The sequence below is a fragment of the Artibeus jamaicensis genome, unplaced genomic scaffold (assembly GCF_021234435.1).
Source record: "Artibeus jamaicensis isolate MK-2021 breed Jamaican fruit bat unplaced genomic scaffold, CSHL_Jam_final contig_402, whole genome shotgun sequence".
NCBI lineage: Eukaryota > Metazoa > Chordata > Mammalia > Chiroptera > Phyllostomidae > Artibeus > Artibeus jamaicensis.
In genome coordinates this window covers 368,899-396,535 of record NW_026521818.1, presented here as the reverse complement: position 1 = coordinate 396,535, position 27,637 = coordinate 368,899, and positions in this window count along the sequence as shown.

The window sequence follows — 27,637 nt, the reverse complement described above, 5'->3', positions numbered from 1 at the left end:
ATAGTGATACAGACAGGACTGCAGTTTTTCACTAGAAATTCTGGAGAAGAATCTACTTCCAAATCCATTCAGGTTGTTGGCAGAAGATAATTCCTTGTGATTGCAGGACTGAAGTTACTTTGCTGACCATCGGCAGCAAAGCCCCTTCCAGCCACTAGAGGCCTGTCTGGTCCTTCATGGAGCTCCCTGTATCTCAGAGCTGGCAACAGTTCATTGAATCTTCTCATCCTTGAAGTTTCTCAGATTTTCTGACACATCCCTCTCTGGAGAAAAGTTCTCTGCTTTTAAAAACACATATGATTGCATTGAATCATATGTAAAATCTAGGTCAATCACCTTATTTTAACATCCATAAGTATGATTATATGAACAAGGTTTCTTTTGTCACTTTATGTAACATAGCCACAGGTCCAGGGAGGGATTTGAGACGGACATCTCTGGCCAGACGTTGTGTTTGTCTACCATATTCCAGGGTCGAACACATTTCGGACATTTGGTTTATTGCTTTTCCATATGTTTGCATTTATTGTTAGGATATTAGATGGAGCCAACATTTATCAATTAGTCTGTATTTTTTGTTTTAAACCTTCAGGTTGCTTTTTTCTTTTCTTTTCTTTTTTTTTTTTTTTTACTTTATCTCTAGTAATGAAGATTATCCTGCATTTCACTTTATTCTGTCCAGTACTGGAAGAACATAGAGACCTTTTTAGTCATACCAGAGCAGTGTTTCACAAATGAGTGTCCCGAATTAAATACGGAAATCTGAAGCTCTAATTTTGTTGGGAGTTGCCATATTTTCCTCTGGTGATAACAACAATCCTTCCATTTCCTTCTTTCTTCTTTTAGGTGAGGAGGAAAAAAAACTTTTTTGTGTTGTTGTTGTTTCCCTCCCCGCCCAGGGTTCTTGTGAAAAATATTCATTCAGTACTAAGTCCAGTCAACCACTGTGTTTAACACTAGGAATGCATATTTCAAAGAACATGCAATGGCCATATTTAAGGTACTTTACCTAAATAGGGAGAATTTAGGATCAGTGCCACTCCTCTTGTTACTTTAAGGGCTAAACATTCTGGTGAATATATCAGACATGGGTATGTGAAAATTTATTTTTATTATCACCTTCTTGCACGATTTCCTCACTCCTCTTAAATTATACTTTACTTTCATCTAATCATAAGCAAACTTTGAGAGAAGAAAAACTATGAATTCTATAAATTCTTCTTGCATCCACTGATGAAATATTTATAGATCAAATATTGCATCATGCCTATGAATATTTAATTAGAGTAGTTATTCTCAGTTTGATTTAGAAAAGTTTTGACTTCTTTGGAATATGTGGGTTTGATTAATGTGAGAATTATTATTAGTGATATTATTACAAGGGAATACATTTAATTCCAAATTTTGAGTTAAAAGCACTTTTAGAGACACCATGAAGTAGAGTCGTATGCATTTATCAAGCGTGGTTCACATTACATTACCAGCTAATTTGTTCCCCACGTGAACCACGGAGGGAGAGGGCAGTAGATCTCAGATGTTGCTGTTCCCGTACTGAGGAATCTGCTTAAAATGTGGGTTCTGAATCAGTAGGTCGGGCATATAGAGAGCTTTTCTGCATATCGGACAAGCTCCTGGGTCATGCTGATGTTGTTCCTCCAGAGACCTTTCTTTGAAAAGCGAAGCCCTAAAAAACACATTAAATCCAGAGTCCAGAAATGTAAACTTTAGCCTCAGCTCTCATTATTCAGTTCATGGCCTGAAGCAAATTGCTGCTGGGCTGTCTTTTCATATATATATATATCTATATATCTATATATCTTCACTGAGGTACAGGATAATTCTCAAATTCATACAAGTATGACAACTTGTATTTTCTGAAGACAAGTTAAAGCTTTTCACTTCACCATACCAGTAACAGAACAACAGAACCTGAATTCATTTTATATGTAGCATTTTAGCTGAAAATACAAGAAATCGTTTAGGACTATTTTACAAGATAACTTGAGAAATTTTAGTAAATTGGAGTGCTATTATTTTAAGGGACTTTACATTTTTTTCATTCTATACCAATAGTTTTCTCTCTGTTTCACTCATTTTGGCTATTTATTACTTTTGTCCCACAGTCTTTTCTCCTACTTTTAAACAACCCTTGATCAAGTGACAGCAGCACCTTTAAGCAAAGCTATTCTTCACCGTAGTCTGACATCAGTGCCAGCTGTGATTTCATTTATATCAAATCACTGTAATTCCTGAAACAATTTATGAAGTTGTTGTGTGACCTTCATTTCAACTTATATTTTCATAAAATGCATATAGACAGAGACCATATTCACCTGTATCTTTTGCTATTTTTTTATTTTTGTAACTAAATTTGGGCTTGTAGATGTAAACTTGCTGGTATGCCTTCATTGACTAGTAGAAGCCTCATCCCAAAGCAAGTCTGGATAAGAATCTAAGTATGCTTACTTTCAGGTGTATTGCATAACTTGCCGACAGTGTTGCAGTTTATTGCCTCTTCCCATGAACACAGCAGCATTTGGGTCTGGATAAACAGGTGCACTTGGGCATAAGACCAAATCTACCCCCAAAACACAAGTGGCCAGAGCGCATCTACATATTTAGGTCTACTGGTAGTTTTTTTATTGACTGCAGATGGTTACTGGATACACAGTAAAAATGCTTCCAGTTGACTGACTGCATTCTTAAATAACCCTGAGTTTTGTGTTTGTTTTTTTCCTTTAGGTAGGAGCTTCAATTTGTATCTAGTTGTAGTGGGATAAATTTCAGCCCATATTTGCTTTATAGCCCAGATGTGCCCTTGAAGCCAACAGAGTTTTCAAGCCTCATTTACAACCTTAGGCTGATTTTGATATTTTAGGAACCCAAAGAAATGAGGCCATTTCAACACTACTCATCTTTCCCCGAGGTTCTTCCAAGTTTGTAAATATGTGCTTCCTGGGTCCCAAATGAAATCATTGAAGGTGACCAACAGTCAAAATATATATGTAAATAATTTTATCCTTGCAACATTTCTTACAATAGTCTTGGATGAGGTACCAGGTAACTCATAAAATGCAGCAAGTGTTTTTTAGTTGTCAACTATATCTACTATACTAAGCTACTTGATATGGAGGACATTTATATATACATACATATATGTATACATGCACACACATGAGTATATATTTCATTCTCTAGTGTTCTATAATTATGATAAAAAGCCATGCAATAATACAGAGTAAGGATGTGATTGGATTTATAAGCTCTATATGAAAAATCGCATTATAAGATCTAAAAAAGAGTGGAAAATGCTCCGATGTGGGGATGAAGAAAGGAATACCGAAAAAGGTCCTGGACTTTGCCTTAGATATAATTCTTGAGGGCAAATTTGAAACATTCTGGAACAGATTAGTAAAGTAAAATGGGCACTGCATTGGGAATGCATGATTTGGCTTCCAAGTCCAATTTGCCAGGATATACTCTAAAAAGACCTTGGCTAAGTCATTCTTTTCCATTGAAGGCAGCAGCATCCTTATCTGTAAAATGAAGAGCTTTGATTTTATCATCTCTGAACCCCTATGTGTGCCCTAAAATTCTGTAAATATTTTAAAAGAACCTGAGATAAATTATAAGCATATTACTCTTCCTCTGAAATCTCTACTTTCTGTGCATTTCTCTACCTTATCTTTTAAGCTTTTTATCATTAATTCACAGGTAGAAATGTATTTGTTTTATGTGCTTCTGTATTATTTATTTACTTTTAGAGAGCTAGAGGTATTATTTAAAGGTATTATTTATTTTCAGAGAGCTAGAGAAAGGGAAAGGGAGGAAGAAGGAGAAGGAGAGGAACATCAGTGTGAGAGAGAAACATTGATTGTGCTTGTACACTCTAAATGGGGACCTTGTGTGCAACCCAGGCATGTGTCTTGACCTGGAATCAAACCAGTGACCTTTCAGTTTAGGAGATGACTGAACCCTCCACTAAGTCACACCAGTCAGGGCTATAAACATAGATTAATTGCGCTTTTTAAATTTAGTATAGCAGGAGATTTCTAACATGGACCCAACTGATCTCCACCTCCTATTAGTAGTCTCTTGGGATGTGGGACATATGACTTGCTGCTGCAAAGCTGATAGTAATGTCACTGCTGTCATTACTTTACATAAGCAAGTCACCATACTGAGGAGGCCCACATGGCAAAGAACTAGGTAAAGGCTGCTTCTAGCCAACGGACAGCAAGGAACCAAAGCTGTGGGTCTAAAAGCCCATGAAGCATGGAATCCTGGGAACAACAGTCAAACTGGAAAGTGAAGCCTCTCTAGTCAAGCCGTAGGCCCTAAGGCCTTCATTGCATTCTCGTGAGTTGCAGTGGGCCAGAAGAGTCAGCTAAGCTGTGCCCAGGCAGAAACTGAGCCACAGAAGATGTGAAATAACAAAGGTGTGTTGTTTTAAGCTGCTAAGTTTGTGGTGACTGTGATTCAATAATAAATAACTAACATATATAGATTATTAATTATACAATGATAACTTACTTATAGTTAGATCAATGATGAATTTATTGATTTAATAATTGTTAGAATAAGATAGCATTGTGAATGCTAACATGTCATAGTGTTTCTATTTATCCTCTTTTATTTTTTAATTTAGGTATATGAAAATATAATTTAAATTAAATAAGGTCCACCCCTTTTATATGTATAGATAGATGAGTTTTGACAAGTATGAACAGTTGTCACAACACAGTCGAGACACAGCATATTTCTATAATACCCAACTTCATATTTTTAGGATACTTGGCTATTTCATTAGTATGGGAGCAATGTTACCTTATAGTTTCTGCACAACTGGAAGAAAATATAAAAATAAAAACAGTTCCATAGAATAAAGTTTAGTTAAACAAAGCATATTAAAGAACTTTCCTATATCCTGAATTTGAAACATTTGATTAAAATTAGCATGAGGACTTTGTTCTTTGGAGAAAATACCTTTTGAAACCCCACCAACAAAGCAAAACCCCACCAAGAGTGAAGCAGTGGTAAAAGGTAAAATTTGGTTTTCTAAAACCATTCATGGAAAAAAGTTGTCCTTTTCCATATCACACATGTGTATGCAAAACCATACACATTTCTATAAATAACAAAGCTGCCTTTCACTTGTAAAGCTTTTCATGACTATGTGAGTCATATAAAATTATTGCACTGTGGTGGCAAAGTGCTTTGCTGCACCACAACAAATGTATTTCCTCTGTACTGATAGAATCAACAGGATCTGCCCTGGCTGGTGTGGCTCAGTGGATTGAGTGTCGGGCTGCAAACCATAGGGTCGCTGGTTCAATTCCCAGTCAGGGCACATGCCTGGGTTGTAGGCCAGGTCCCCACCCAGTAGGGGGTGTGCAAGAGACAACCACATACTGATGTTTCTCTCCCTCCCTTTCCCTTCCTCGAAATATAAATAAATATATTTTTAAAAATCAACAGGATCTGTTGGAAATTGGTTGCAATTACATTCTGGACTTGAACAAATTTGTTTTCAGCATTATAAAATAATGTTTTGGGTTTTTGTTTGTTTGCTTATTTGATTTTTCTTTCCTCCATGTAAATAAAAGACATATTAGACTATAGATGTATGCATGCATGAATTTTCCCCTTAGATGTTGAAGCTCAATTTCCTTGAATTATATCCCTAAGCAGAAACATGGTTTTGTATGGAGGAATTTGCTTTTGCTGTTCCTAGAACAAATTATCTAATATTGAGGGACTCATATAATAATACACTTGGACTCTCTAATAAAATTATAATAAATTGAGAAAGTATTTTTAAGTAAGGGAAATAGTTGAATGATTATGAAGAGTACCAATATGGAAATAGTTTAAAAATATACTACATAGTGCAAAGAGATGTATCATTTTGCTCAAGTTAGTCAACTGTGTGGCTCTCAAATTATAGAAAACCCATACTAAGTGCAACTCAATTATTTTTGTCTAGAAAGAATGTGAGCTTGAATGACCTCTTGTTATTGCATTCCGTGATTTCTGGGAGTCCAGGTGATGCCAAAATCGCTGAGTAGACCTCAGTTAACTTTCAACTTTATCAGAAGGAAGCAGAGTGGGATTTACTGAAAAATATACAGAGGCAAGAATACAATTGGTGGTATACAATTTAGAGAAGAATTTCTGAGATATGGCAATGTTTTGGTTCAGTTTATTCTTGTACTAGAAATGTCATTAGGTTCTACAACTAGTTTATCATAGGCATGCAAATCTGAAGGAGATTTATAAGCATCTATTTATGGGGGAAATATTTATAAAAATATTTATTTAGTCAGCAGTACTTATTGAGCTTGACCATTGAAAACAATGTTGGACTTACCATGTATCATCTGAGAAAAAGGAATTAAAACAGAGAAAATTGACTAAAAACTAAACATCACCAATTAAATAAAATGTTTTTGTTTCATTTATTTCAAAACCATTTTCTTCCTTTTGAAGAAAAGGAATTCTTGACAATGAACAAATGAATTATTGGCACTCCTTAAGCAGGCTAAAAAGTAGCTTAAAAGCAATTTGTAACATCAGACATTTCATGACCATGGTTTTCTTTTCTTTTCTTTTTTATTTTATTTAATTATTTTTCAAGTACAGTTTTCTGTCTATTTCTCCCATCCCAGCCCACCCCACCCCATGCTCCCCACCTCCCTCCTATTTCCACCCCCGTTAGTTATTGTCCCTGTGTCCTTTATACTTGTTCCTCCAAATCCCTCCCCTTTCTCCCCTTAAATTCTCTCCCCCCTCCCCTCTGGTCGTTGTCCCCCTATTTTCTATTTCAGTGTTTTTGTTTTTATTCTTCTTGCTTGTTTGTTTTGTTGTTTAGCTTCCTGTTAAAGGTGAGATCATATGGTATTTGTCTTTCAACACCTGGCTTATTTCACTCAGCGTAATGCTTTCCAGTTCCATCCATGCTGTTGCAAAGGGTAGTAGCTCCTTCTTTCTCTCTGCTGCATAGAATTCCATTGTGTATATGTACCACAATTTTTTGATCCATTCATTTACTGATGGGTTGTTTCCATCTCTTGGCTATTGTAAATTGTGCTGCTATGAATATTGTGGTGCATAGGTTCTTTGAGATTGGTGTTTTAGGGTTCTTAGGATATAATCCTAGCACTGGAAGAACATCATCAAAATGTCAATACTACCCAAAGCAATTTACAGATTCAATGCAATATCTATTAAAGTACCAATGGCATATTTCACAGACATAGAACAAACACTTCAAAAATTTATATGGAACCATAAACGACCCCAAATAGCAGCTGCCATTTTGAGGAAGAAGAACAAAGTAGGAGGGATCACAATACCTGGTATCAAACTGTATTACAAGGCCACTGTAATCAAAACAGCCTGGTACTGGCATAAAAACAGGCACATAGACCAATGGAACAGAACAGAGAGCCCAGAAATAAACCCAACTCTCTACAGTCAATTAATATTCAACAAAGGGGGCAGTAACATAAAATGGAGTAAAGACAGCCTCTTTAACAAATGGTGTTGGGAGAACTGGACAGCTACGTGCAAAAAAATGAAACTTGAGCACCAACTTACAACATATGCCAAAATAAATTCAAGGTGGATAAAAGATTTAAATATAAGCCATGAAACCATTAAATTCCTAAAGGAGAACATAGGCAGGAATATCTCAGATATTTCACGCAGCAACATATTTACTGATATGTCCCCTAGAGCAAGGAATATAAAGAAAATAATAAACAAATGGGATCTCATCAAAATAAAAAGCTTCTGCATGGCTAAAGAAAACAGTATTAAATTAACAAGACAACCAACTGTATGGGAAAACATATTTGTCAATGATAACTCAAACAAAGGTTTAATCTCCAAAATATACAAAGAACTCACACAACTGTACTCTAAGAAGACAAATAACCCAATTAAAAAATGGGAAAAGGACTTGAACAGATAATTCTCTAAGGAGGACATACAGAGGATCCAGAGACACATGAAAAGATGCTCAATATCGCTAGCCATCAGAGAGATGCAAATTAAAACCACAATGAGATACCACTTTACACCAGTCAGGATGGCTATTGTAAACAAAGCAACAAACAACAAATGTTGGAGAGGTTGTGGGGAAAAGGGGACCTTAGTTCACTGTTGGTGGGATTGCAGACTGGTACAACTATTATGGAAAATAGTATGGAATTTTCTCAGAAGACTAAGAAAAAAATGGTTTTATTTTCTTGAATAAGAAACGATAAGAAGAAGAACACATAAATAATAACAATAATAGCTGAAACATTGAATTAAAGGAAACAGTTGTGAAGCATAAGGAGACATAAAGTGGAATCTGTGATTTAGAAATAATCTATTAATATCTCCAAAATTAGTGGTGCAGCATAACTTTTGAACCTGACAACATTTATATGGCTCATATATCATGCTATGCTTTATGTGTGAATTATTTACCTGATTTATAAAATGTCTCATGAGCTCTGCTCACCTAAGTTCAGCTGAATCTAATGTGATATGAGCAGAAGTGGTCTGCTGTATATAACCATTAATTTTTGAAGTCTGTGGAAAAAATATATAAATACCTATTTTGAGGCTTCTATTTTAATCCACTGAAATTTGATTAGTTCTAGCGCATACCTATATTTTTATTATTGTTTCCAAATTACAAGATCAGCAGCTGGTCTTCCTTTTTTGCTAGACTTATTTTTTTTAATTACACACCAGCTGATGCTCTACTCAGCAAATAGAGCAAATTACTTCTGATATATATAGATAGGGCATAGGGTGGTGTTTCAGCTTCAGGTAATCCATAAGGGAAACATCCCTCCTCTATAACTGTTAGGCTAAATACTCCATAAACTAACTTACTTAAGGTTATATGGCAACACGTTTTGAATATAGTTAGTATATTCCTGCATATTTGCACAATCCTGCAGTAGCCACTCTGCATTTGCTCTCAGCCAAAGCCAGCATAACCTTTACAACAAAGATAATGTCCACTTCATGCTTCAATAGCTTTCACTTGTTCTTATTTGAAATTCTTGGCATCTGTCAGCCTGTCTTTTTTTTCTTTATCGATATTTTTGGTATATTGTCTCACTTAATCAATTATTTTATCACCTACAGATAAAAGTCTGCCTTACGAGCTCAATATTTGGTATCAACTCGGATGAATATAAAGCTTCATGTAGACAAATACCGCTATAGTCCAGCCTTTGAGTTCCTTGATCCTCAGGTTCTTCAGTTTTCAAGGCCATGTTTGAATACACTATTATCATCATTTGCAACTATTCCAGTCTGATATCTTAAATGTAAACATTTTATTGCCTTAATACAACTGTGCACCCAATACTATCTCTTTTTCCATTATACCCTACTATAAACCTCATTAAATATCATTTACTTTCGTTCCTTAAACTTTTCTTAAGTTGTCTATTACCACCATGTTTAAAAATTGAATCTGTGACTGTTTATTAAAAGTTGAGTTCAAGTCGCCATGTATATTGTTATTTCTGATATATTTGGATTTTTCCAAGTTGTTTTGTGTTTTCTTTGTGTACCCTTTTGGTCTATATGTTTTTCCAGTCTTATCTCACTCTAGGTACATCAGGTTTTCTTTATGGCTCTTCTTTCTGAAAACATTGTATTTCAGTTTTTATTTGTTCCTTATATGTAACTAATGGACATATTTGACTATAATGAAATAAAATTTAATAAATATACTTATAACACTAAGCAATAAAAGAAACATAAAACATTTTATCTTATATCTTTTCCTTTGACATTTAATATTATCTTCTTTGTAGCATATTGTCTCTGATCGAACTTTAAAATTGATATTTATCAGTATTAATTTTTCATTAAATAATAAATTAGGGTATATATTTACTAATTCCTTAATGTACCATTTCTTTTTCTTGCACATGACTTCCTTTTGTTTTCTGTAAAAAAAAAAATAAGCCCTTCATAGATTTTTTCTTTATGAAACTCTAAGTGTAATCTACAAGTGATTTTTTTCTTATTATTGTATGATAATTGGGATAGACATAGAAGTCTAGTAACAGCTAGATATTCTTTCACCTTTTTGAACATGTTAATTACATGCTATATGTCATCTACTCCTGTTAATAAGAAGTCTGTCAGTCTATTGAAGTTCTTTTGATTTTCTTTAATATTCTGCATTCTCTCTATAATACATATACATAGGCAAGGATTGGATTTTTATAATGTTCAAAGATTGCCACACAGTCAGTATAAGGATTCAATATTTCCTCTAAACTGAGAAAGCACCCAATATTATTTCTTAGAATATTGCTTACACTTCTTTCTCTATATGTTTTTCATGGATTTTTCATTTTATGTCAAGCACTTTTATCATCTCTTTTCCATATTTTAAAGTTCTTAAATGGGAATTATATGGGTTACTGCCTTAAATCTATTACATAATTCTATATATTTTAAATGCAATTTAAAAGTTTCAATCACCATATTTTATTTTAGAAGTTATATTGAGTTATTTTCATGTAGTCTTATATTATTGATGAATAAATAAATAGTATTTATAATTCTATGAGATTTTCGTGTACTTGGGATTTTTTTACAATACATTTTTTATTATCTCCTCTAAGTTTCCTGTTATGTTCATTTTCTGAACGTGCTAATCCACTTGTTAATAGCAATTGACCCTCCCTTCATGATAGTTCATTTCCTTATGAGGTAGCTTCTTAATTTTTGAGCTCACCTTTGAGGGGTGGTGTCTTTTTCTGTTCATCCCTATAGAAAGTTGCATATATGGCTTGGTTCTAGAAATATTCCTTCAGAATAATTTTACAACTCTGGCTTATAATATTCTAATATGCTAAGTTTGGACATGTTGTACATTAATATTTTATTTTAGTGTTGGGTGCCTACCCCTGAGTAGAAATACAGATCCAGATGTCACATCAGTGAGTGATATGGGCTCTGGTTTTCTATTTCCCATGAATAACTCTCCTCCCGTGACTTGAAGTATAGATTGAATGTGTTCAGTGTCCCAGTCTTTGAACAGATCAGGCCTTTCATGTAGTCACTGATTCTGCTGAGCCAAATGCTACATCTTCCCTTTCAGGTAGTATTTATAAGCTTGGTCTATAAGTTCCTGATCATATCCCCATAGACACCAAAGGTGTACAAATACATACAATTTTAGTTTTTGTCCCTTATTGAACACTAGCCTCAATGTGTTTTATTTCTTTGAAAATGTGATTTTATATTACTTTTATATTTTCTATCACTTTGAGCAGGATTTTTCTTATTATACCAAAACTGGTTACTGCTACTTACAACTGGGAACAAATGTGGAATAATTATCCTGTAATATAAAACAAATAATAATAAAAGGACTTAAGCAATTGTGTAGACTGACATCTCTTTTCTACATTGGATGTCAGCTTCTGCACCCTGCTGAGTTATCTATTCTCTGGATCCATTATTTGAACTTGAAAGAGTACTATTGAAAAGGAAAACATGGGTATGAAATCTGTGGAAGGACCATTATTACATTGTTTAGAATGCTAAGAATGAGACAGTCTCTCAGTGATCAAAAGGACCCTGTGAAGAGAGTCCACTTTTTAATACTTAGCTGTCTGCTAAACAAGGATGCTGTAGTATCCAAGTTGTGGAACTGAAGAGGCCTCACCGACTTACATGTATTACATCAGGAAATTGTGCAGAGCGTCTTTGCCTGCAGGGTCCTCTAAGTTATTCACATAAGTCATCTATTTGATAAACAGCTTTCTCTTCCCTTAATTGGATAAAACACAGATTTTAGCCTGTCTTGGAGGAACAGCAGAAAATAAAGTTCTAAATAGTAGACAAATACATATACAGAAGGTGGTTCCCTCCAGATATTTTCCTCCTTCCCACATGAACATACCAAAAGAGAAGAAACTCAGGAAAAAAAGTGAAAGAGAAAAAGAAAGAGGTGAAGTTAGAGGGGGATTCATCTCAGGAAAAGGATACAGAAAAGCTAATAATAGTTGAAAATGGAGTAGGTCTCTAACATGCTTCAACATGACCACAAAGTACTAGAAACTGGCCAAAAAGGAGGGGAAAAATGCAGTGAAGTATGATGGGAGGCAATGATTGGAGAAAATATTAAAATCAATTCATTTTGATGAATCATGCACTAAAGCAGTTATGTATGTTTTTGTACCAAGTATGCCCTGTCTTTGTCAGCTCAGCCTTCCTTATTGATGACATGTCATTTATTCAATAAATGAAATTATCTTCAGTGTGGTGAGAAAAGCATTTTGCATATTTTTCCAGTCAAAATGTTAATTTATGTTCAGGAGTACATTTCTGAAACTCATAAGAAGGTAAAACTATTAAACTTTTAAAGAAAATAATATATGCATGACTAACACATTTATCAAGAATGTGTACATGTGTGTGCTTTAACTATAAAATCACCTGCAGAGAAATGAGATGTTCTGCCACTTAGTCCAGTAGACTCATGTTTACACTGAGTTGGTTTCTTATCCACCATTCTTTTCTTCCAATAGACCCAAGTGTATGGCTCATTTTTATTTTCTCTAACTTCTTTACATTAATAATCTGTATAGATTCTGTCCACAAATACCTACTTTTTGTGTTTTTTTTAATCTTGAGCTTTATGCAGGTATAAGCACTTGAATATATATACACACACATACATATATAGGTCTTTAGAAAATTACTTTTGCAAATGTACACATGTTAATTAAGAGAAAATTAAATTTATTGATAGCATCTTATTTTTTAAAATATTTTATTTATTTATTTTTAGAGAGAGAGGAAGTGAAGAAGAGAAGGAAAGAAACATCAGTGTGTGGTTGCCTCTCACGCACCCCGTACTGGAGACCTGGCTTGCAAGACAGGCATGTGCCCTGGCAGGGAATCAAACTGGTGACCCTTTGGTTCTCAGGCTGATACTCAGTCCACGGATCCACACCAACCAGGGCTATTGACAGCACCTTAAATACCATTGTACGATCAAAATAATTTTAGTTACAGGTCAAACTGAAGACGTGTGTTTCTAAATTTAGAAATTTAATTTAAAAAGTTGTGCCCTGGCTGGTGTGGCTCAGTGGATTGAGCACGGGCCTGTGAAGCAAAGGGTCACTGCTTCGATTCCCAGTCAGGGCACATGCCTGGGTTGCAGGCCAGGTCCCCAGTAAGGGACACATGAGAAGCAATCGCACGTTGATGTTTCTCTTCCACTCTTTCTCTTTCCCTTCCCCTCTCTCTAAAAATAAATAAATAAAATATTTTTTAAAATAAAAATAAAAAATTGTGATCCTGACACATATTGGTGGGATAAACAACTGATTTGGGAAAGTAAGAAAATTATGAAATGTGATTCACCTAGATAGAACTTTGAAGCAGGAAGACATCAAGGTCAAATCCTGTATTCCTGGAGGTAGAAGAGACTGACGGGAATGGGTTTTGGTCTTGAGACAGACCTAGTACCAAAACAAGGACACAAAGACAAGAATCAAATATTAATATAAATTTTTTAGATCAGTGCTTTTGATTTCTCCAGATAAATACCCAGAAGTGAAATTGCTGGGTCTTATGGAGTCTTTATACTGTTTTCCTTAGTAGGAAGAACACTTTACATCTCACCAAGAATGCATGAATATCCCTTTTCTCCATATTCTACTGACATTTATTTTTGCGTTGTCTTTTTTGATAATAGTCATTCTGACAGAAAGAAAAAGGTAATTTCTTGCATGGGGAACCAATTTGTATAGCAGTGGTGAATGTAGCCCAGCCCCTGATTTGGAAAACTGGCGGGAGTGAGTCAGCACACAGGAACTGGGCCCACAGACTGGTTTTCCTGTGGAGAACCAGGCCTGCATCGCACCTGAGCTGCTTTGAGGCTTGCTTTTTGCTAAAACTCCCTTACCCTGAATTGAGGCAGAAAATGTTTACTGCATATCTTTAAAGTAATTTCCTAAAGTCTGTACTAAGCCTCCAGAGGATGAAGTGTAACCAGTACAACTAATTTTCTCCTTTCATTAGCAACATCCTTTCCTTTGTTATCTGTAAACAGTAATCACCTAAAGCAAACCTGTGCATAGTAAATGAAAACCATCTTCCATGTAATGTGCCCAGAAAAGCAATAAAAGCCTGTCTAGGCAAGGGCCAGGGCCCTCTCTTTCACTCAGAGAGTGGCCATGCTGCCCCTTTTTCTCCACAGGACTTCTGCAGTCCCTGTAAATTTCTTTGTCGCAGCCACAACATATGGACCCTGACTAGCCAGAGTCCCCATCAATCTCTTTTGGTTTTGATTTTCATTAAATTACTGATTTTGAACATCTCTTCATGCTCTTGTTGTCCATCTATATGTCTTCCTTGCAGAAATGTCTATTCAAGTTCTCTCTCCAGTTTTTAATCAGATAGTTTTTTGATGTGAAGTTGTATGAGTTTTTTTGTATATTTTGGGTCCTAAATTGTCATCAGATATATCATTTTCAAATAACTTCTCCAATTCAGTAGGTTGTCATCTTATTTTGAAGCCATCAGTTTTCTTTGCTGTGCAAAGATTGAAGGGGTAACAGGGATTAAGAATCACAAGCTGATAGTTATAAAATAAGCCACAGGGTACAACGTACAACCTGGAGAGTATAGTCAGTCAATAATTTTGTAAGAACTATGTACAGTGACTGATGGTTACTAGACTTATCATGGTAATCACTTCGTAAGGTATATCAATGCCTGATTATTATGCTGTATAGCTGAAACAAATATAAATTGTACACAACTATAATTTAATATATAATAATTAAAATAATATCTAATTTATCAAATAATTTTCTAAGTCCTACACCTAGCTCATAACTCACTTATTGCTACTATGTTAAAGTAGCTCAGGAGTTACTGGTTTTGATAAGGTTTTCACCATTTCTTGATCTCTTATTTATTCTCATTTCTATTACCTGATTTTATGAAACATAAAGCTTTGAATTCTGAAAACTCTTCATGTCACTTTCTCTCTTTCTCTGACTCTCTCTCTCTCTCCAAAGAGATACACATAAACACCCAGAATACAAAGTATAGATGAATTTCAATAGACAGTGAAGTGCCATGGTGGGGTACCGGGAATGGGAACCTTTGATATCTCAAGCCCAACATGGGTTAGAAGACAGCAATAGCTATGCACACTTAAGGAGAAGAACCTAAGTCATGAGCACACTTTAGGGATGTCCAACTTGCAGCTCAATGGCCACATGCAGACCAGGATGGCTATGAATGTGACCCAACCCAAAATTGTAAATTTACTTAAAACATTTTGAGATTTTTTTTTGTGTTGTTACATGTTGCAATGTATTTAATGCATGGTCCAAGAAAACTCTTCTTCCTGTGTGGCCCAGAGACACCAGGAAGTTGGACACACCCAAACAACCAGTTTGTTGCAACCCTTCACAGAAGGCAAGGGAATGCTTACTTTGACCTTACTTTCTGAACCCTCATTTTCTGCCTGTGCTTCCCATCAACTAGTCCCTGTCCCCTAGAAGCCATGGAGCACAGACCCCCAATGACATCGTCCATGCAGTTTAAAGTGCTATGGATTCTTACAGTGGAATCTGGAGGAGCAAATGGAAGTTATTTGATATAGTGCAAAATTATTCAATTGAATGAGTATTTTCAAAAGTTACTTCAAAGTATTCAAACAATTTATTCACCAAATTCAAAATCAGATTGTAATAGGTTTACCTTTTATTGTACTTACCTAAAGTATTTGTTCATGATATTTGTTCACAACTATATTTCTTTGGAAAATAATATCTAGAGTATATATTCAGTGATGAACTGATAAACTTCTCTCAGTGGAGAAAAACAATTTCATACAAAGTAATAGCTTCTTCCTTGCTTCAAAGACATTGATGGTGCTCACTTATTTTGGAAATTAATCAGGAGAAATTAAAGGTGTCTAATGTGAGAAAGTCAGTGTATCAAAAATGCAGAACACCTAAAGTAGCTAGTTTATCATACTACATTCAATTTGGTAATATCATCTTAAAAATTATAATATGTAAAATAAAATTTTATTTATTTTTAAATATATTTTATTGATTATGCCATTACAGTTCTATTTCTCCCCTTCATTCCCCTCCACCCTGTACACCCCTCCCCCACCATTCCTCCCCTTTAGTTTATGACCACATGTCTCAAGTTCTTTAGATTCTATATTTCCCATACTATTCTTGCCCTCCCCTATCTATTTTCTACCTACCGTCTATGCTTATTTTCTGTACCTTCTCCCCCCTTCTCCTTCTCCCACTCCCCTGTTGCTAACCCTCCATGTGATCTTCATTTCTATGGTTCTGCTCCTGATCTAGCTGTCCTCTTTGTTTTTGTTTTAGGTGTGGTTCTTAATAACTGTGAGTTTGCTGTCCTTTCACTGTTCAGCTTTTTTTTATCTTATTTTTCTTAGATAAGTCCCTTTAACATTTCATATAAGGGCTTGATGATGATGAACTCCTTGAACTTGACCTTATCTGAGAAGGGCTTTATCTGCCCTTTCATTCTAAATGAAATCTTTGCTGGATAGAGCAATCTTGGTTGTAGGTCTTTGGATTTCATGACTTGGAATACCTCTTTCCAGCCCCTTCTTGCCTGTAAGGTCTCTTTTGAGACATCAGCTGACAGTCTGATGGGAACTCCTTTGTAGGTGACTGTCCCCTTATCTCTTGCTGCTTCTAGGATTCTCTCCTTCATTTTAATCTTGGCTAATGTAATTATGATGTGCCTTGGTGTGTTTCTTCTTGGGTCCAACTTCTTTGGGACTCTCTGAGCTTCCTGGATTTCCTGGAAGTCTATTTTCTTTGCCAGATTGGGAAGTTCTCCTTTATTAGTTGTTCAAATAAGTTTTCCACTTGTGGCTGTTCCTTTCCCCCTTCTGGTACCCCTATAATTCGGATGTTGGAACGTTTAAAGATGTCCTGGAGGTTCCTAAGTCTCTCCTCATTTTTTTTGAATTCTTGTTTCTTCATTCTTTTCTGTTTGGTCATTTTTATCCTCCTTCTGGTCCACTCCTTTGATTTGAGTCCCAGTTTCCTTTCCATTACTATTGGTTTCCTGTGTATTTCCCTTCATTTCAATTAGTTTAGTCTTCATATGTTCCTCTAATTTGTGACTTAAACCCACCAGTTCTGTGAGCATCCTGATCACCAGTGTTTTGAACTGTGCATCTGAAAGTTTAGCTATTTCTTCATTGCTTAGATTTATCGGCTCTGGGGCTCTGAGTTGTTCTTGAGCCATGTTTTGATCTGTTTGTGCCTGTTACATATGAGGAGGTGTTCACCAGGGCAGGGCCACCCAGGTCACTAGTTTGTGATGCTATATGTGGGGGCGGGTCAGAGAGAGGCCACAAGATCGCTGTTTTGTGATGCTGTATGTGGGGGTGGGGTCAGAGAGGGACAATGGTGGTCCCCTCTGCCACTTTCCGCCACTGGGGCCTGCACAGTCTGTCTCACTGATTCACTCCTTCACCGGCTCGAATGTGTGACTGTGGTCAGCCCTCAGTGAGTCCACTGCCTTGCATCCTCAGTGGGTCGGCCTGCTACTCCTCACCTGGGATTTGCCTATGGCTGCTGGCGGGCCTGGTTTGCATGCCTGAGTTGCAAGCTCGGGTTAGTCCAGTGGATCTTTCCTGCTCGACCCCGCTCTGCTGCTGGCCCTGCCCCTCTTACTGGTTTGGCTGAAGGGTTTATTATTGTCAGACTTCCATGTAGTTCAATTTTATGTGGTTTGGCTGCGTTTTTGCTGCTGAAACTTTGTTGTTTTTAAACTTGGTTGTAGGAGGAGGCGCAGTGCTTCCACCTATACCTCCATCTTCGCAGAAGTCTAAAATAAAATTTTAATCATATGCAAAAGAAAAATTTATATCTTTCTATTTATTCTGTTTCCCCTCCAATGAGGTACACTAAATAAATTAATCATAAGCAGAGATCAAAAGAAAAATATCACCAAATAAACAACTTAATTTAAACTTTATTATTTCTCTAATATTAATATGATAAAGTTCCAGGCTTCACTGTCCACTTAACGTTTAAATTAGCTGTATATTTCTCTAGCACTAAGAAAAGCAATTTTCAAGATTTTGATTATTTTATTATGGCTAAGTTCACATTTGAAGATGGGTGAAATTATACTACATGAACACTGTGCAAGTTTTCCAACACTTCTTTCAATCTAATATTATCTTAAAATAGAAAGTTTAAAATGAAAAAATAACTAAGAGAATCAACTGCCTTAATATTGAATGATCTCTGATAATATACATATGTTAAAAGCACTGTTTCCAAAAGTATTAATCTGACTATAAAATATCTGCATTTGGGGAAAGGGCAAACATAAAATTAGCAGTTATAAGTTTATTTTTAAAAATCTCTTGGCAGGAATATTTACTCTAAGCCTAGAAATATAACAAAAAAAATTGAACTAACCACTTACAAATTTTAAACACATTGCTGCATGTTTGGTATAAGGTTTGGGGGTCTGAGTTTTTGGTCTTTTAAGAAGAGAAATATGCTTATGTCCAGTTTTGAGATGAAATTTTTCTTGCATTAAACAAAAAATAGAATTAAATTGAGAACCCTGTTTTAGGAAATCATTTTAATCACAATTTACCATAAAATGTAATGAAACAAAAGCATCAAGTTGGCTGTCATTGACTTAAATGACTGTCATCAAAAGAGTCATTTTTGACAGCAGAGTGAAGATATAAATTGTGTGTTTACACCCACCATATTTTTGATATAAAAATTCCATCAGTTCATACATCTTCTTAGCCAAAAAAAAATGAATCACTTAAAAAAAATGGTGATTTCAGTTTTACTATTTACTGTTTTTACTTGAAGCTGGTAGTTTAACAGTTAAAAAAACTGTAATTTTTTAAAGATTAAAGTAATGAGGTTAAACTTCATTAGAGGATTATCAAATGACTTAAGGGAAAACTATTTGAGAGCCAGTTATAAACTGAAAGAGCAACATCAGTGCTAATATTGCTACTTACACTTCCAAAGTGATTTTTAAGAATAACAGTACAGTAATACTGCTTATGCCAGCTAACATTCACAGTAGGAAAAACAGTGCTATTCACACTTGTGTCCTTCTGACAAGTTTCAGGATTAGCTTGGAGATGTGTAGCCAAAATTTTGTTAAATACTCATTTCAAAAGAACAGGTGCAATTGACTTTAACTGGAACTTAAGAAATTCGAAGCACTATCCTTAGTTCTTGCAAATCCCAAAGGCATGTTTTCAAACCACTGTCTTCTCCCAGCATCTGTGTTCCTACATTCTTTTTCCTACATCAGTCTGGAAGCAAAATTTGGTCTTGTTATTCTTTGGTGCACATGCACATTCACACATGGACACACACAATACAAGAGCATCAAGTGTTGTGGACTAGAATGAAATAAAGCTTTACAGGTCACGTAGATGGTTCATACTTTGTACAAGTGGCTCCTTCCTGTCATTCCCAACTCTCTCATCCTCTTAATCTTTCCTACAGTCCTGTTTATAGAGGACCAAAAGTTTATTGGTTATGGCCAGACTCTTGCAAACTTAGAGATTCCATCTTCAATATTATAATACATATGAATCTTATATATATATATATATATATATATATATATATATATATCTTCTTAGATGAATTATAGTGCCACTGGTTAAGTAAAATATATTTTGCTATAATCACCCAAGTGTCGGTGGTGTTGTGACCACCTGATGAACATTCAGCTCTGTGGGAGAAGATGGGTTCCATCTTAAACTAATTCAGATAAGGGTTCATTCAAAAATATGTTATACATTTTTATTGGTGGTAGTAGAATATCTTTTCTAACCCATTTGAGGTATCAATTTTCCAATCATTATAAATAGTGAATAATTAGAAATATCAAGAAAAAAACCCCTTCCATGGTAGTGGAGGATGCTATTTAGAGTCTATTTGACTTTAAAATGTCAGTTGTGTTTTTCAGTTGCGGATGTCTTCAACACATCACAGTGTTTTATATCTACCCATTTCATCTGTGTACTCAGTATTGTACATGGTGACTTTCAAGTAGAATTCAATTGGGAAAACAGAAGCCATGGTAGGTGTTTCAAAGATGAATACCTTTTATATTGAGAAATAGAGGCTTACAACATGTTGGCAGTGTTAAGAAAGTAACTGTCAGGGAATCCACCATTGAGAATTCAAGATATCAGGACACAGTACTAAAGGTTCTTCAAGAAATTTAAACTAACACTATCATATGATCCAATAGTCTCACTTCTGGATACATATCCAAAGGAAACTAAAACATTATCTTGAAAAGATATCTGAACTTCATGTTTGTTGCAACATTATTCAAAATAGCCATGTAATCAAAACAACCTGTGTGTCTGTCAATGAGAGATTGGATCAAAAATGTGGTGTACAATTGGTTGATATTCTGCCTTAAAAAAGAAAAAAAAATATCCTGTTATTTACTACAACATTTATGAAGCCAGAGAGAGAGCATAACACTAGTGTAATAAGACACACAGAGTATGACAGTATGACCAATACTGTATGCTATTATTTTTATGTGGAATTAAAAAAAAGTCAAATTTGTAAAACCAGAGTAGAATGGTGTTTTCCAGGGGATGATGGGTGGTGGAAATAGAGAGAATTTAATAAAAGGATTCAAACTCCAATTATACAATGAGAAAGATCTGAGGATCTGTGTCAAATCACCCCCCTTGGGGGGCCACATTAGTCTTGCAGCTGCCTTCAAAGGGCTGAATGTAATCTTAGGACTGTATGAATGTAACTACTCCTTAACAGTTAAGTGAGAGCTCCGCACTGCAGCCAGGTAGAAACAAGGTGCCGGGCTGGATAAAACAAGGTGGAGGGTTGGATTCGGTCCAGGAGCCTAGTGTTTGCCACCTGTGATTCTAATGCACAACATGGTGACTATTGCCAATAAACTCACTGTACAATGGAAATTTGATGAAGGAGTTAAACCTAAATGTACTCACCCAAAGCAAACAAACAAATAAATAATATATAAGTGAAATGATAGTTGTGTTAATTAATTCAGTGGGGAAATCCTATAATAATATATGTGTATATGAAATTATCACATTGTCCACTTTAAATATCTTACAAGTTTTTCAAACATACCTCAATAAAGCCGAAAACTTTGTTCAGCTAATAAGTGATGGAGCTTGGTTTCAAACCCTGGCAACGAGAATCCAGAAGCTGTACATTTAAACACTAATCCTTACTGACAGAAACTGTTCTCTCAAATTACACCTTAATGACTTTACAACATTATGCTTATAGAATAATGTAAGGGCATTCATTACATTCCAGGCTGCCACAGAAACATATAGCATAGAGACATCCCTTCCTCAGTGGGTCCCAAAGCAATGAAAGGCTTGTTTGAGCTGCAACTGTCTATGAAAATATTGTCACATGGAACTTAGCTGAGTCAGCTCCCGATACACTAACATACACTCAGCTGCTCTAAATGAGTGATTTGACAAAGCTTTCCAGTGGACCCTGCAGAGACATAAGCTCTTTAACCTATCAGATCAAAAAGAAAAGAGAAACCTTGGAATCCTTGAAGACTACAAGGCATGTTTGAGCCATTCTGACACAGGGTTCTCCCCAAAGTGATGTGAATATACCCATTTCTTGATGCATGAATCTATTAAAAATATCACTGATGCCTTTGAACGCTTTGAATGCTATATAATACATATTAGGAAAAAGAAATCAATACTTGAATTGTCCAAGAGATAAGGTGTAACAAAAACAAAGGAACCCCACATATATTTCAAGAAGAGGAACATAGTAGGAAATCTTTTGCGCATTGAAGCTGGAGGTATTTCAAAAGCTGATCCCTAATTATTTAACATTTACTAATTGCTAGTTACCATGGCATTTCAAATTATCAAATTCAGGAAAATGTGTGTATTATGAAAAGGTTTTGCTATTTATAAATTAAATTTTATGAGCCTGTTTTTGTCTTGCCTCTATTTTATTTTAGTCATTTTGCCAATTAACCTACGTAGTTACTTCTTTCTAACAGTAAAATAGATGCTTTGGTAAAGAAATGCCAAATGTGTATTCTAGAATGCTAAAAAGAACTATAATTCTTTGTTTCATCTTTTTTACTATTCACACGTTTTACCAGTTTAAAGAACTGCCTTTTTACGGTTTCCCTAGTTTAAATTTCCAGACATTAATGGAAGTACTAAAACAAAATATGATGAAAAACATGGTTCTTAAAGAATGCCCAAGGGAGCTCCTGAGATCAACTTTATCTACTCCTTGCAGGCACAGCCTTAAAATATCATAAGATGTGAACTCTATTTAGCTGACACTTTGGTGGTGTAAGTGTTTTTCACAACTAATCAGCACCTGAATAATCAAAGGTGTGTACCATCCATCAGCTTTAATGAAGCATTAAAATACTTTAATGGAACTCAGGGTAATTAGCAAGTCTCTTATGCAGTTCATCTACTAACAAGAACATCTTCAGGATTAATAATAATGGAGTAAATTTTCCAACGACGAATGGGTCCTTATTTTACTTCGGCAATCACATTTGTAAAGCTAGAATTGTTTTATGTGCTTCAAAGGGATGTTGGGTGTAATTAATTATTAAACTGTTATGAAGTATTAATAGCACCTTAGTTGAAATTATAATTCTGTTGTTCTTCCTTAAGGATCAGTCATAAGAGAGAAAAGAAAAAATACAGTTCTCCTAAATTTAGAATTATGTTCGAAAGAATCTAGTGCCTCAGGGAAGCTATTTTATCCTATATGTTGATATTTATCTAATAATGTCCTTAAAACTATTGAAATAGAATAATTTGTGCTATGTATCAACAGGTTGTGTATTGCAATTTAAAACAATTAGTGTGTATGACTGATATTTAACATTATTTTTATACCTACTTGCAAATCGACCATTTCTGCAACAATGAATATTAACTCACCTGAGAAGGAGAATTATTAAATGACCTCTTTGATGAGCCAGATGTACAGATAGCATTTCAACAATTGATTTTGTACTGAATATATATTGCCCCTTTTTTCTTACATATAGAGCCTATATTTTATTTTGGGTTGCTTATATAAAAATTAAATCGCCCAGCCTGATTTCTGGCCAATGCAATGATAGAAGCATGTGAAAAATTATTCCACCAGCACTGTGCCCTTTGGCCTTTCTTCCTTCTCTCTCCTACCTGAGTCCTAGAGCCTATAGTCTGGTCATTATTTTCTACATTGAGGTGACCTCTGTGCTCCTAGATGGTGGAACACAGGGAAATAATGAGTCCTGGTTTCTGAATAAGCACGAAACTCCTCACAAGCCCTGGACTTCTCACGTGAACTTGTTTCAGGTGAGAGAAAAATAAATGACTGTTTTGTTTAAGCAATTTCAATATTCTTACTGAAAATAAATTATGATGTAATATGACAAGTTAAATATGTGTATACAACAGTTTTTTAAAAGGAAAGCTGTGTTTTAAATGGAAAAATGAGTAAATAAATTTAATAATATGTTACAAATAAAAATTACAAAATAACAAAAAGTAAATATGAGTGTAAAAATCAATACAATACAATATAATGCAAACAGTTAAAGTGTGGGTCTTGAATCCTGGGCTTCAAACTCAGCTCTACCACTTACCAGCTGTTTAAACTTGGGCAGTGTGTTTTACCCTCTACTTCAGCCTCTTAACCTATGCAATGAGGATAAAAACAGTGCCGATTTCACTGGTATTGTTGTGAAGATTAAAATTAGATACATATAAAATGCTTAGAAGACAAAATGAACTTTAGTAAGTTTCTAATGATAAATTTCATTTACAGAATAAAGTTAATTGCAAAATTATGTTGTAGTTTTTTTTATTTTAAGTTCTCATTTTAACTCAAAAATTATTCTCTTAACCTTTTTGTTCTAATGTTTTATGTTGGGGGCATTTTAATCCTGTTATGTTTTCATTACTTATTTTTATTCTTGTTTTTAAAATAATGGGAAAAATATGAGATAACAATGTCTTTCAAAACAAAGAAGAGTTATTTTTCCCCTCCAGTCCATCACTAATGCTATTTTAATGTATGTTCTTATTTAAAATAATAGTTTAGAAATTTTTGTTCTTGGGCATTTGCATTTCTGGGATAGGCATGTGGAAGTCACGCATGATAGGACAACTTAGGGGACGGTGTGAGCAGGTTTACATAGGCTTTTAAAGGAGTACTAAGTAATTTTGAGGAAATAGGTGATAATTAAGGTGAATAGGGTCTGAATCAATGTTTTGCAGTGGAAATGGCAAGTCCTATAGCACTGTGGGAATAGTCTGTCTGGAGGTTGAACTTGCCTACGTGGTGAAAGGCATGTCTAAGGAACATGTAAGCGGTGTGAGAGTTAAGTCTGGGATTGAATGTAGAAGACAGTAGGATTCATCATCCCAGAGCTGATATAATGCCACCCGAATGGATGAGAGAGAATAGAAAAGAGAGAGAGAGTATTTAGGCTCCCTGTGGAGTCCGATGCCATCTTCCATATGATGGTCAGGTTTAAGTAATCTTGCCTAAAAAAATCAATATGTGAAAAAATATATTGTAATACATGCTCAGAAAAGAGAAAATCTTAAGAACAAAGGGGTCTCTCTCTGACTAAACTGATTGAAGTGACATTTGCACTGGACCTGACAATATGACTTTTTGGGATCGTGGCCAGAGCCGTTTCAGCAAAGTGCTGGAGAGGAAGCCGGGTGAGATTGGAGGAGTGGTGCAAAACGCAGGTGGGAGGGGGAGTGGTGCACCCACAAAGTGCAAATTATACTGCTGAACAGCTTTGCCGAGCAGAGAGTGGCAGAGGATGTTGGTCGGTAGTGAAGTGCAGGTTCCAAACATCGGGGTTAACAGGCCTATCGTTATGCTGATCTGAACAGAGTGTGAGATAGAATGGCGGAGACGCAAACTTCCTCACCCTAACATGAGTGGGTAGAGAAAACATATGTCCTTGTCACTAACTGATCTGAGTTCTTCATCAGGTCCCTCCATCCTGAGTTGCTCATAGACTAAGTTTTTCCAATTTAAAATATGTTTCTATTTCTTTAAGTTTAAACATCTTTTCATTTTAAAGTCTGTCAGTTCAGGACTCAGATATCTGTCACAGTTGGTTTGGGCATCTTTGGATGGCTTAGTATATGTTCAGGTTTTGTACCTACTCCTGCTTTCACTACTAAGGCGGTACCCAAATATGAGGAAGAGTGGCAGGCTTACTGTGTCCTTGGGGAGATATGGCAGAGAGAGCCACGTTGGCCCACACTCACTTGAATTTCAGTTGACTGCAGCTGGTGTCCATCCAGGGTGACTAGTCTCATCACTGCCTTTGTCCTGAGCAATTTTTCTGGCCTCCCTGTCCTTGCATGTGAAAAACTTTTTTCCTGTTAGCATTCAAAATGACCAGCATGCTGACTGTGTTGGTGTCCCTTCACTGGAGCACACGGGATATGTACAGTATCCTGAAAAAGTATGGGGAGTCAGGAATACTGCCGCAATTCCTTTTTCTTTCTGCTTCCCACCGCTGGTGCTTTGTTATTTTCTTCTCATCATCTAAAACATGAGACCACGTCTATGTTCAAATTCTCCTTAGCTTGAGGCATTCCTATATTAAGTCCATGGATGAAAGCCATCAGTCTAAATTACTGGGTTCACCTCTCAATATCAATGTCTGTCTTCAGTCTTCCTAATTTTCTTTCTCTCACCTACTTTTCTATATGTTCCAGGAACATAAGGAACTAAATTAAGATCTTTCACATGCTTTATGTCATATCTACCAACCTAACATATGCAAACCTCATAAGTTTTTCTTGCAGTTTCCATGCCAGGGATTAGAAGAGCTAAATATTTGTTTTGTGGCAACCCTTGCTGTTAGGAGAGAACATGTGAGAGAATACTAACCCAAAACATGGACCATGGACAATGTAACTTTCCCAAGCCCTCTACATATAAAAGAGGCAAAACTGGTTCATGCTGCCCCCTTTCTTCCTTTGGTCCTTTTCATTACTGTAATGTGAACAAGAAACAAACAAACAGTGGTCACTGTGTAGAAAAGACAGCAAACCATGGACACATAAGTTCCATGTAATTTTTCACACTACAGGTCTGGCAGATGTAAGACCTGCTGGAGTGTGGTTGGTAAGGTAAAAATATGGGTGTAATAATTTATAGTTTTAATTTGAATATTTCACGTAAAATGGCATATGGTGTGCTTGAGTGTGATGCTGTTATGTTACAGAATTACATGTCTAGGATTTTGTAATAAAAGATTTTGTGATAAAATGGGACATTATTTGTGTCAGACCCTGTAATTAGACAAAGAACAAATGCCAACCCCTCCCTACTCAAACTAGTTAGTAACTGAGAAAAAAATTAACTCACATGTATAATATTTAGATTATTTTAGTAATTTTACCCAAAAGCAATTCTGACTCAACACTACTGCTTCTTCATCTGTGTAAAATGCTCTTTCCTCATTTTCTCCTGTCCCTAAGTTGCTAGTTTAATTTCACTCCCCAGAAAAGACTTGATACAAAGTAGGACCCAAGCTTTGATTTATTATAAATCTCTATCATTTATAATAAATATTAGCAAAAATTGTCATCTACTCTAGGGCCATTCCTGTAAGAGACTTACCATAGAGTAGATCTTAAAAATTGAAATATGCTCTAAAATTTTGAAGATTTTGAAATACAAATTTCTATACCTTTTTTGACATAAAGGAAAAAGCATCCTTGGCATTATTCTTCCTGCTGTTGTTGTAGCTGTTTTTAACCAAGTGTTAGAATTTATAGCAGTGGGGTAGGGGGAGGTGACCAAAGCTGAGAAGGAAGACACAGGTGCCAGGTTTCTGGTTAAGGACATTTAGTAGCTCAGAGATGCCTGGCCCTTCATGAATCTTGCAGCTAAAGAACAGCAAACCTATTTCTCAGTAAGATTTTATAATAACATATGCAAAGGGTTTTGGTAATAATTCACAAATAAATAAAAATGCTAAATAGATTAATAATGTATACCTACTATAAGTTTTCATTATTTACTTCAATAGTTTTTTAATTTATTTTATTTTAAGTATATTTTATCGATTATGCTATTATAGTTGTCTCATTTTTTTCTGCTCTTTATCCCCCTCTGCCCTTCATTCCCCCTCCCACCAGCTTCCCCCCTCAGTTCATGAGTCATACATGTAAGGTCTTTGGCTTCTCCATTTCTTACACTGTTCTTAACCACCCCTTGTCTATTTTGTACCTACCATTTATGCTTCTTGTTCCCTTTACTTTTTCCTCCATTCTTCCCCCTCCCCCTTCCTACTGAAAACCCTCCATGTGATCTCCATTTCTGTAATTCTGTTCCCGTTCTAGTTGTTGGCTTAGTTTTATTTTAGTTTCCGTTGTTGATAGTTATGAGTTTGTTGTCATTTTTACTGTTCATATTTTTTATCATCTTCTATTTCTAAATATAAATATTATAGTATAAAGAAAGCTTTTTGCCAACAAGTGTATCAAACTTGAAACAATTCCTTACTGATAACC